The following is a 12,468-nucleotide window of genomic DNA, read 5'->3' as shown; positions in this document are numbered from 1 at the left end:
CCTCCCCCCCATAAAAGGCTACTTGGCCAGGTGCAGGAGTACAGTGGCAAATTCAGAAGTGCAGCATCTCTTCTTGTTAGTCACAGCCATGCCTCCTCCCCTTCCCCTCTTATTTTGCTGCTGGGTTGAGAATGAGACATCCCTAGGAGCCAATAAGCATGAGAGAGGAAAGGGTTAGCTACTGAGAAGAGTCTTCTCAGTGGCTGACTCACCTTTCACTCTGATTGGCTCCAATCAGCCAGAGAGGCCAAGGAAGAAGATTCTTCCTTTCATGCTGATTGGCTTGTAGGATGCAGGAGACATAGGGACCCTGCTCACAAAAAGGTAAAGGGTCTAAGATCCCCTGAGACCTTGGATGACTACACCCCCGGTCAGGTGGCCTGGTTATGAAATCCACCGCAATCCACGATAGCAGCCTCCCATGAGCTGGTGCCTTCCACATGTCAATTCCCATCAGTCACAGCCAGCATGGCCACATGAGGCCAGTGGTGGTGAGGATGGAAGCACGTCTGTGATTGCTGAGGCTGATGGGAATGGCAGTCAAAGACATCTGGAGGGCACCAGGTTGGGGAAGATGGAGCAAGAGTTTCAGCGAGGGGAAGGGATTTAACACTGATGACCTTCTGTGCATGCCCCTACAAAGCAGCTGGTGCTGGGAATCTGCTCTGCTGGCCATTGACCGACTACACAAATGCCAAATCACATTTAACTTTCTGGAAAAGAACTTAGAATCATAGAAAAGTAGAGTTGGGCCTATGAGGCCATCAAGTCCAACCCCCTGCTCAATGCGGGAATCCAAGTTAAAGTATCTCCAAAGGTGGCTGTCCAGCTGCCTCTTGAATGCCTCCAGTGTCAGAGGGGCCAACACCTCCCTAGGCCATTGGCTCCATTCTTGTACTGCGCTAACAGTTAGGAAGTTTTCCTGATGTTCAGTTGAAATCTGGCTTCCTGTAACTTGAGCCCATTATTCCGCATCCTGCACTCTGGGGCGATCGAGAATCATAGAAGACAGGGAAAAGAGAGGTTCAGCCATCTAGACTGGGATTCCATGGTATATGTGCATGTGATAGGCACTGATTGTCCTGGAGGAGTGCATCTGATCTCCGGTGAGCACAATGCAGATTGGGAGAAAGGTGGCCTTTGAAAGGTTCCATGCAGCACAGGATTTAGAAGAGAAGTGGATAACCTGTGGGGCCTTCCAGATGTTGCTTGTTGGACTTCAGCTCCCGTCATCCCTGACCTTTGCCCATGCTGGGCGGGGCTGATGGGAGTTGGAGTCCGGCAACATCTGGAGGGCCAAAGGTTAACCACCCCTGATCCAGACTCAAGCCCAACCAATGTGTCTAGGGAAAGTGCCCTAACTCAGTGCTCCAGGTACAATCACCGGCATCCCCATGCAGCGCTGGTAGAGATTCCCTGTCTGAAATCCTGAAGGACAGCTGCCAATCAGTGCAGAAAATTCTGAGCCAGGAGGACCAAGGGCCCTACTCCAAATAAGGCAGCTCCTCCTGTTTCTATCAATGTGCAAATCGTGCCTTGCTGGACCCACCATTGATCTTCACATGTTCATCCAGCATCGGAAGGGAGCCTGCTTGTGATGCACATGAATTCTGCTCAGACCTCCACATGAATGCCCGAAGGATGGAGGAGGCGGGCAGGGCCACCAGCAGTTGCGACCCAGCTCTCCCCTTCCACACATGCATGGGACAGGATGCACCTCATCAGAAGGCTTCTGCCACCACAAATGGGTTAGCCTCTGAGGTGTCACAGAGGGACTGCTTTTTTTTTGCTGCAGCTGACTATAAAGGCTGCCATTCTGGAATGATGGCACATTGTCTGCACAGAGCCGCGCAGAGAAGCCCCGTGCAGTGACACACTGAGACAAACCCTGTGAACAGAAGCTGATTGGAGTGGTTGACATTAAGAGGGAAGAAATCCACCCCTGTTTTGGGGACTTCCAGTGATGAAGAAGCCACTCAGCTGCCTATTCCACAGATTAATGCCTTTCCCCCGGACCGAAAATGCAAAATGTGACAATTCCATTGTGGTATGGCTCTAACAGTTAGGAAATTTTTCCTCAGATGTCCAGTCAAAATCTGGCTTTCTGCAACTTGAACCCATTATTTCGTGTCCTGCACTCTGGGATGATCGAGAAGAGATCCCGGCCCTCCTCTACTTATCTTGGGAGAAGTGGTGCTGCATTTGTACAACAGCTGAGTAACATGAGCTTGAGAAATTCATATATTCCACACCAGGAAATTACCAATGTAGCCGAGAAGGGTAGGGGAAACCTACAAGCAGAGGAGACCCAATTCCCTCCCAAGCCTCCTTCCACCTCCTTCCTCGCTTGGAAGAGCCTTTGCTTTGAGGGCCTTTGCTCAATGAACTTGCTGGAGAATTAAGCAGAGCAAGCCAGAGTGTTTGCACCAGGGAAAGTGGCTCAGCCAGCTTCCCTTTTATGCTCCATTAGCAGCTGCCAGCCAGCCAGCACTAGAGTGGCAATCCAAGGCTCGTGTAGTTGCCTGGCGAGGTGCCAAGAGGCCAAGCTGGGGGGCCTGTGGGAATCTGCTCACGCATGACTGTGCTGCAGCGGGCGCGGGGGGGGCAGGAATCTGCTTTACGAGAGCTTCCGGTAGCGGAGCAGTGCCCAAATCTTTTCCCCCTCCCCAGTCTCTCATCTGCCATAGCCACAGGCGACATCCGAATTCCCAGGTCCTCCAAGACTCCTGTGTAATGCACAGACTAGATGCACGTGTTAAACTGCAGCAATGGGAAGGGGCAGCCAAAGGGGATGCTTTCATGGCCAGAGGTTTACCACAGCTCTGAAAGGGGACTAGACAACTCCATAGGAAGGAAAACCAGTGGTGACAAGCAGTCGTCGTGTCTGCGATGTAACCATCTGCCCAAGATCATCTGGGGATCATGGGGTAGGATACTTTTAAAGATGCAGAAGACCTCTTGGTTGTCAGGCCTGGCCTCCCAGAGGTCTTCTGTATCTTTAAAAGTTGTGCAGGGGGAAGGGAGAATTCCACCTTGTGGTTTTTCCCATTACAGAGTTGCACGAACACCTGCACTTGGCTGACTTTCTCTTCTAAAGATACAGGATCAGTCTCAGGCCATGAACCTGGCAACCCTAAAACCTACCCATGCAGCATCTGGCTTTTAAACATCGTGGCAGTAGTGCACATGGAGCCACAGACCAACACTTTCCAGACTGTTGCAGCAGCAGGTGGATGCATGTGGCATCAGGGACACGGCTGAGCAAAAGAGGTAAAGCAGCCAGAGTGGCGCTTTCCCACGGCTTCTCCCCCTTCCTCCATCACTAGCGGGAGGAGACTACATGATGCTAAATGGAGATGAGCTCATGCAAAAACATGGAAACTTGAGCAAATGTGTTTTTCTTCAGCACAGAAGTTTTAGTTTAATTATTGAGAACACAGAACCAAACTCCTAGTGAATGTGGCGTACACACACACTCACTGGGGATGTTGCACAAGATGCCCTCACCCAGTCTCAGTGTTTTTGCAGCTTGCAAAATTGGAATGTCAAGAACCTTCCTCATAGGGTTTTTCTGCAGGAACGAAAACAGGAATATAGGATCGCCTGTGTTCAGATGGTTTAGAGATTCTTATCAAGAGGGTCACTGGGACAGACTGTGTATGTGTGTGGCAGTCCCTCTCTGTGGAGGTTCCTAGGGGGTGCTCATGCGCCACCCACCTCATGCAGCCACCAGACTTGCTCTCAGAAGAAACACAGAAAGCACAAACAGTTTATTTTTTATTTTATTTATTTATTTAATTACATTTCTAGACCGCCCTATAGCAGAAAGCTCTCAGGGCGGTGTACAACAAATAAAATCACAATTAAAATATGAGCAAGTGTGGAAAAAAATATATATATAGTACAATTATAAAACATTAATAAAATTGCCATTGAGATTTAAATTAAGATCATATTAAGTTTAGAATGTTAAATTAAAATATTTAAAAATTTACAAAATTTAAAAAGCCTGGGCGAAAAGGTAAGTTTTTACCTGGCGCCGAAAAGATAACAGAGAAGGCGCCAGGCGTATCTCGTCTGGGAGGGCATTCCATAGTTCGGGGGCCACCACCGAGAAGGCCCTAGATCTAGTTGTTGATCTCCGGGCCTCTTTATGGGTTGGGACCCGGAGAAGGGCCTTCGATGTCGAGCGTAGTGAACGGGTAGGTACATAGCGAGAGAGGCGCTCCATCAGGTATTGCGGTCCGATGCCGTTTAGGGCTTTATAGGTAAGAACCAACACTTTGAATCTGGCCCGGAAACATATCGGTAGCCAGTGCAGCTGCGCCAGGACAGGTGTTATATGGTCAAATTTCTTTGTCCCAGTGAGAACTCTGGCCGCAGCATTTTGCACTAGCTGAAGTTTCCGAACCGTCTTCATAGGTAGCCCCACGTAGAGTGCATTACAGTAGTCCAATCTAGAGGTTACCATAGCATGGATAACTGAGGCAAGATGCTCCTTGCTCAGATAGGGTCGTAGTTGGGCTACCAGCCGGAGCTGGTAGAATGCATTCCGTGCCACCGAGGCTACCTGAGCCTCAAGTGACAGGAGCGGATCTAATAAGACCCCCAAACTACGTACCTGCTCCTTTAGGGGGAGTGTAACCCCATCTAGGACAGGTCGAACGTCAACCATCTGGGCAGAGGGTCCTCCCACCAACAGCATCTCAGTCTTGTTAGGATTGAGTTTCAGTTTATTAGCTCTCATCCAGCCCATTATCGCGGCCAGGCAGCGGTCTAGTACATCAACAGCCTCACCTGACGAAGATGAAAAGGAGTAGTAGAGCTGCGTATCATCAGCATATTGCTGGAAACGCACTCCAAAACTCCTGATGACCTCACCCAGCGGCTTCATATAGATATTAAAAAGCATGGGGGACAGAACTGAACCCTGCGGGACCCCATATTGGAGTACCCAGGGACTCGAGTAATGTTCCCCCAGCATCACCTTCTGGAGACGATTCCCGAGATAGGAGCAGAGCCACCGCCAAGCAGTGCCTCCCACTCCTAAATCCGTAAGTCGCTCCAGAAGGATACCATGGTCGATGGTATCAAACGCCGCTGAGAGATCAAGGAGAACCAACAGAGTTACACTCCCTCTGTCTTTCTCCCGACAGAGGTCATCATACAGGGCGACCAAGGCCGTTTCTGTACCAAACCCCGGCCGAAAGCCCGATTGAAATGGGTCTAGATAATCAGTTTCATCCAAGAGAGCCTGGAGTTGGCGAGCGACCACACGCTCTAGAACCTTGCCCAGGAATGGGACATTTGCTACTGGCCTATAGTTGTCCAAATTATCAGGGTCCAAGGAGGATTTTTTTAGGAGCGGTCTCACCACCTCCTGTTTCAGGCAGGGTGGGACCACTCCCTCTCGTAAAGAGGCATTAATCACCTCCTTGGCCCAGCCGGCTGTTCCATTCCTGCTAGCTTTTATTAGCCATGAGGGGCAAGGATCCAGAGCAGAAGTGGTCGCCCGCACCTGTCCAAGCACCTTGTCCACATCCTCGAGCTGTACCAACTGAAACTCATCCAATAAAACAGGACAAGACTGTGCTCTGGACACCTCATTAGGATCAACTGCTACAATAATGGAGTCAAGGTCCCGGCGGATGTTCATGATCTTATCACGAAAGTGTCGCGCAAACTCATTACAGCGGGCAATTGATGGTGTTATTGCGTCCTGGGGACCAGAGTGTAAAAGTCCCCGGACAACTTTATAAAGTTCCGCTGGGCGGTTAAGGGATGACTGAATAGAGACAGCAAAGTATTGCTTCTTTGCTGCTCTCACTGCCTTCACATAGAGTTTGGTAGAGAGCTTCACAAGTGCATGATTACAGCCGTCGGGAGTTCGCCTCCATTTGCACTCAAGCCGTCTCCTTTCTTGCTTCATCACTCTTAGCTCCGGGGTAAACCAGGGAGCCAATTGAGCTCTGCAACGGAGAGGGCGCACCGGGGCGATCGTGTCAACTGCCCGGGCCATTTCCGTATTCCACAGCGTGGCCAGGGTTTCGACAGGACCGTCAATTCTATCAGCCGGAAAATTCCCTAGAGCCATCAGAAAACCCTCAGGATTCATTAGTCTCCGGGGACGGACCATCTTAATTGGTCCTCCACCCTTGCAGAGGGGAGAAGACAATGTGAGTCTAAACCTTAATAGGCGGTGATCTGACCATGACAAAGGAATAGATGTAAAATTCCTCACTCTCAGATCACCATCCCCTAATCCAGTGGCGAAAATCAAGTCCAGAGTGTGCCCCAACACATGCGTAGGGCCAGTAGCAAATTGAGACAGCCCCATGGCTGTCATGGAGGTCATGAAGTCCTGAGCTGCTCCAGATAAAGCGGCCTCAGCATGAATGTTGAGATCCCCCAATACCAAAAGTTTGGGGGAACGCAACAATAGATCCGAGACCACCTCTGTCAGCTCAGTTAGGGAGGCTGTTGGGCAGCAGGGTGGACGGTACACCAACAGTATTCCCAGTCTGTCTCGCTGACCCAACGTTATGTGCAGACACTCTAGACCATTAGCCACCTGGATAGGGTGCCTAACAAGAGGGATGGAACTTCTATAGACCACAGCGATTCCCCCTCCCCGACCCTCGGATCTACCCAGATGCTGAACCGAATACCCAGGTGGGCACAACTGGGAGAGATTAATACCTCCCAGATCGCTCACCCAGGTCTCGGTAATGCATGCCAGATCGGCCGCCTCATCCACAATTAGGTCATGGATGAGGGAGGTTTTATTATTTACCAATCTGGCATTGAAAAGCAGCAACTGGAGATCCGAGGGTTGGCTGATAGAACTACCAGCAATCCTGTGGGTGTGGGGAGGACCGGAACACGTCACAGCCACCAGTTGTCTGGGGCGAGTTCCCCTTAACTGGCATGTCCTACTCACAGCGCCATACCTCCCATTACCCGTCACTACACTAATAGGGGCCCCCTTTGGTCCACCCTCCCACAACACTGTCCTCTCGCCCAGGCACATAAAAATAAAATAAATAATAAAACTCATGGCATATACACACAATCACACACTCACTCATACAACCCACAGTTGACCTGCCCCCCATGCACAAAGTGGACACTCATCTGAGTCGGCAGCCAGGTGTGGGTCCCTGGCATACTCTTGAGACGGTCGGAACGTGGATCTAGCTCAGCGGTTCCCAGATGTGCCCCCACCCCACAGACCATTTGAAAATTGCTGAGGTTCTTGATGGACCACTTAATGATTTCCGTGCCTATTGTGGCAATCGTAATGACTGTGCTAGACACTGTATGATCTCCATAAATCTCACAATGGTAATACAATCACATACAATGTAAGAAATAAAATAACCAAGAGAAAGACAATTAAAAATCAATATGAATACTTAGCATGATGGATGGACCATCTGTTGTCTTCAGCCACAAATCCGAAGGCACCCTGTGGACCACCTAAGGGAAGCTCATGGTGAAGCACTGCTGGTCTACGAACCTGAGTGTGGGAATAGTCAGACTCTGGCTGCATGGAATGCCTTGATTCATGTCCTGTAGGCCCAGGCCCAGGTACGGCAGCAGGCTCCACGTTGTGATGTTAGCCACCAAGGAGGAACAGCAAAATGCTCAGCTATTCCTCCCCTCTCTCTCCCCCTCCCCCGTTTATAGGCCACCTGATGGCCAATGGCCCTGAAGGCCTGCAGCTTCCTCCGTGCACTATTTCACAATCAAAAGCACAAAAACAGGCCGGGTGGCCTAATCCTCCAGCTCCCGTGCCTCTCCAGCAAATACCCTTGCCACAGTCTCTCGCCACCACTCTGGACGGATGGCAGGTGTTCAGCCCTTACCGTGGGCTTAAATGCTTAAATCCTCCCAAGTCCGTTTGCTGCATTCATCTGCTAATAGGTTTAAAAGGAATTACACGCAAAACTTACTTCACACAAACAGGGGGTCTGCATATATCCCCTCTTGGCAGGAAAGGAGGGTGGTTCGGGACCTGTGATCAACAGCAGCAGGGCAGAGGGACAGGTCTGGCCCCAGCGTGCTCACTCTTCAAAGTTCTCACCCTCCACCAGCCCTGTTGAAATGAATGGGAGCAGTGCAAGGAGGAGAGCTTCCTTGTGGATCGTGGCCCCTGCCATGTCATGGACTGGCCCTAGTGGGTTGGTCAGCTTTGCAGACAAAAATGAACTCCACTGTCCAACGGGAAGGGCCGTAGCTCAGTGGTTACAGCACCTGCGTTGCATGCAGAAGGCCCCAGGTCCAATCCCTGGCAGCATCTCCAGGTTGGACTGGGAGACACCCCCCTCCCCCCGTTTGCTGAATGGACCAGTAGTCTGACTCAGTATAAGGTAGTTCCTTACGTTCCCTTAACGTTGCTGCTGGCCACCCAGGTGGCTTCGGTGGATTGGAGTGCCTATTTCCAGCTACAGCTGGCTTGCTAGCTATGGCTGTTTTTTTGATGGAGATGAGTTGGCAACAGCACTCCATGCTCCGGTAACTTCCAGACTGGATTATTGCAATGCACTCTACATGGGGCTGCCCTTGAAGACGACTCGGAGACTTCAACTGGTCCCAATGGAGTGACCAGATTCCTGGCTGGGGTTCCTTTTGGAACTCATATAACCCGTTTTAAAAGAGTTGCACTGGTTGCCAGTTCATTTCTGGGCCCAATTTAAAGTGCTTACATTAGTGTTTAAAGCCCTAACCGACTTACGTCCCAAATATCTGAAAGACCGCCTCCTTCCCTGCAGACCCTCTGGGGTGTGATCAGTAGATGGAGTCTTCTTGGTAGTTCCCTCACCTTCACAAGCGTGTGTCTGTACATTCCCCTCAGCCGTGGAATTCCTTCCCCCCAGAGGGGCACCTGGCACCTTCACTGCACAGTTGTCAGCAAATGCTGAAGAAGAGGTGCCTGTCGCCTGGCCTTTGGCACTGGAGATGTACATTTTCAGGACCCCCCTATTCCTGTGAATGTCATGTGGTTTGCTTTTCATACCAAGATTTTAACTGCTGTAACCCGCCTTAGGACCCAGAGAAGGGAGGATAATTAATAATAATAATAGTAATAATAATGAAGGCTGAGGACAGGCTTCTTCACCTTAGGATCACCCACCCAGCTAAAACTGCTGGACACCCAATTTTTCTCTCTCCCCCCTTTTGTGCAGGGCTTTGGGGTCTTTCAGAGCCAGAGCGAAGTGTCCCTCCTGGGGGCCGAAGGACTCTCCTGCTGGCATCTTTGCCCCAAGGCCACTGCAGCGCCTGAAGCACGAGGGCCACGGAGGAAGCGTGGCTGGCAGCTTGCCCCGGAGCCCAGTCACAATTTATGGCCGTCGCTGCTGCAGCACTGCCGCTTCCTCTCGTGATGAATTTTTACTGCAGGTGGGCAGGAGACGGCATCTCAGCCCAGGATGTGTCCCTATTTATTCATTACCCTGATTTATGGGCCAGCAGCCTCCCAGGAGCCAGCACAGCTTTCTCAGGTACAGGCCTGGAAGCCTATCCCAGTAGCCAGCAGCTTGGGGGGGGGGGTTGCTGGTAGACATGGAGAAGCCTGGCCAGCTCAGGCCAGCACCCCTGCTCCCACCCCCCAGCCCCGGGGAAAGAGGGGGCCTCACACATTTGTCACGCAAATGCAAATCCTAGGTGGGCCAGGAAGCTCCGTCGCATGACAAATGGCATCAGGTGGACACTCATGTAGCACAAAAGGGTCAAACACAGTATTAAATATCCCTGTAAAAATGCCTTCGCTCTTTCACGTGGGAAACTAGACATGGCTGGACGCTTCTATGTTTGCCTGGATCGCACTGTCAGTGCACGGAAGCTTTGCTTTGGGGCTGGTTTCCCTCAGTGGGGAAAGGCACTCTGCCCATGGTTAGATGCACAGAAATTCCTTCAGGGACAGGGCTAAATGGTGGCTCAAATTAGCCCTTCCCCCCATTTCTCCCCAGAGCTGCTTCTGCTGGTGTAGTGGTTAAGGTGCTGGACTACGACCTGGGAGACCAGGGTTCAAATCCCCACATAGTCATGAAGCTCACTGGGTGACCTTGGGCCAGTCACTGCCTCTCAGCCTCATGAAAACCCTCTTCATAGGGTCGCCGTAAGTCGGAATTGACAAGGCAGTACCCATCCCAACATCTTTCTCACACCAACCCATGTGACTTTGGTAGCCTCTCAATCTCCGCTGCAAGTCTCTCAAGACCCACCCCATTGAGGAAAAGCCCTTGCCTGACAACCCCCCTGCCCCCATCTCACTGGTACAACTGCACCTTCAGCTGACAAAGGTGCAAAGAAGGGCAATTAACACAAAATTGACTTCTTCATATGCAACGATGTGATTAATGCTCCTTTCCCCCTTTCTTGTCTTCTGCGTTATGTACTGTTTTATAATGTTCCGGTATTTGTTTGGCGAAGAAGAAATAAAATAATAATTAAAAAACTGCTCAGGGCAGTTTCCAAAATCAGTTTCGAAAAGAAGTACCTAAATGTTCTGGGCAGTGCGTAAGACAGGGCCGGTGCTAAATTTGTGGCAAATAGCCCTGATAGAAGACTCAGCTTTTTCAGTGGGAGCTTCTGCTGGAGACCCCCAGCACCTATCAGAAATGGAACGGCTTAACAGCTTGTGTATGGCTTGGACATTTTACATCTGACTGTATTGCTTTTATTTTTGGGATTGAGTTTTTACTTTTTTGAATTGTGCTGAAACAGTGGATGGATGTAAATGATTAAACAGTTACTAAATCGAGGCTGGAGCATATGGTTCCAAACCTGGCGCAGAGGCGGAACGAGAGCCACCAGTACTTTGAACCCAGTTCGCTAACAGATCTTCTGTGTCCAGGGCTTGGCAGCCATAACCCTGCACCCTGCCTCTACTCCAGCACATATCGGGGGCTCCTTGCACCTGGCCCTCACTTTCGGAACCAGCCAGTTTGGAAGGTAGTGGTGGCGGCCCAGCAGCTGGGGGGGACATAGAGAATTTAGATCCACTGGTTAGAGAGCGAGCGAGCAAAGATAGCAAGAGCTCTGTGCTTAATAGAGCCTTGTTTAGCATCTGTCGCAAGGAAGAAATACAAAGATTGCTTTGTACTCAGATAAGCAACGGCGTTTCAGATTTTTTAAATAATCTGCTCAAACATTTCTTTCATCTGGAAGGAGAAAAAAGGCTGGCAGGCCACATGCCCCATTTTTGAAGGCTTTGGGGGAGGGCTCCAGTTTTCCTCATCATAGCCTTCCGAAATGGGAAGGGACAAGTCTCCTTGTGGGCACACAATGATCTAAGATCTACTGCAAAATACTCGTTTGCTGAGACCCAGAGTGTGAGCACCATGGTAAGCGGAGGTCCTTGACTCACCTTTTTTCCAACCTTAAATAAATGTGTAAATAGCTTCTATTCTGCACAGCTGAGCTGTGGTGCAGGACTGTCTTCTGAAAACCTGACAGTGGTGCAGGACTTCAAACAAAAGCAGTCAGCACAGAATTACCCTAAACCACTGTTGCCTCCTGTGGCAGTTGCAAATGACTGCCTGACCAGGCCTCTCCTTCTGGCCAGAGGGGATCAACTTGGAGCACAGGCAAATGAAATCACTGGAACAATAGAGTTGACTCAGGCACCTTTTGAGAGAGCAGCAACTTACACATTTGAAAAGGAAAATTCACGCCGAGTGGGTACAGCTGCGTCAGGATCTCATGCCCTCTTCAGAAACAGCCTTTCCGAGCCTGGGGTAGTTCCATGCATCTACCCATGACCTATACACAGTCCCATTAGCTACTGGGCTAAGTTCAAGGTGCTGGTTTTGGTGTACCTATGCCCTATGCAGCTTGGGATCAGGATAACTGAAAGATCGTATTATCCCTTATAGACCCAGTCGATCACTACGTTCTGCAGGTGAGGGCCTCCTGCAGATACCATCTTATCAGGAGGTTCATTCTGCACAACATAGGAAACAGACCTTTAGTGTGGTGGCACCTACCCTGTGGAATTCCCTCCCCTTAAATATTAGACAGGCACCATCTCTGTTATCTTTTCGGCGCCTACTGAAGACCTTCCTCTTCCAACAAGCATTTTAAGTAGAGACCTTATCCCAGTCTGCATCTGTGCTGGAATTGCTGTTTAAGATGTTTTGTTTTAAAGATTTTTTTTGTAGCGTTTTCTACCTTGCTTGACCTGGACTCCTTCTGGGAGGAAGGGTGGGCTAGAAATTTAATAATAATAATATGGAGAGAGGCTCCCATCAAGCCCAGCCACAATGGCTACACTGACTGGGGCTGATGAGAGTTGTAACCCAAAATATCCAGAGAACATCAAATTTGGAAAGGTTGCCTTAAAAAAAAAAACCCCATATACTATGTGCTAGTAGATTTCAACCATCTGGTCTCCAACTGCCCATCAAGATGGAAACAAGTTTGGAAGATGCAAGTCAACACATGGTGCTACTAATTGCTTATTGT

This window comes from Rhineura floridana, chromosome 6 (genome assembly GCF_030035675.1).
Source record: "Rhineura floridana isolate rRhiFlo1 chromosome 6, rRhiFlo1.hap2, whole genome shotgun sequence".
Classification (NCBI taxonomy): Eukaryota; Metazoa; Chordata; class Lepidosauria; order Squamata; family Rhineuridae; genus Rhineura; species Rhineura floridana.
The sequence above is the reverse complement of the archived record's forward strand: the minus strand, read 5'-3'. Positions refer to the sequence as shown.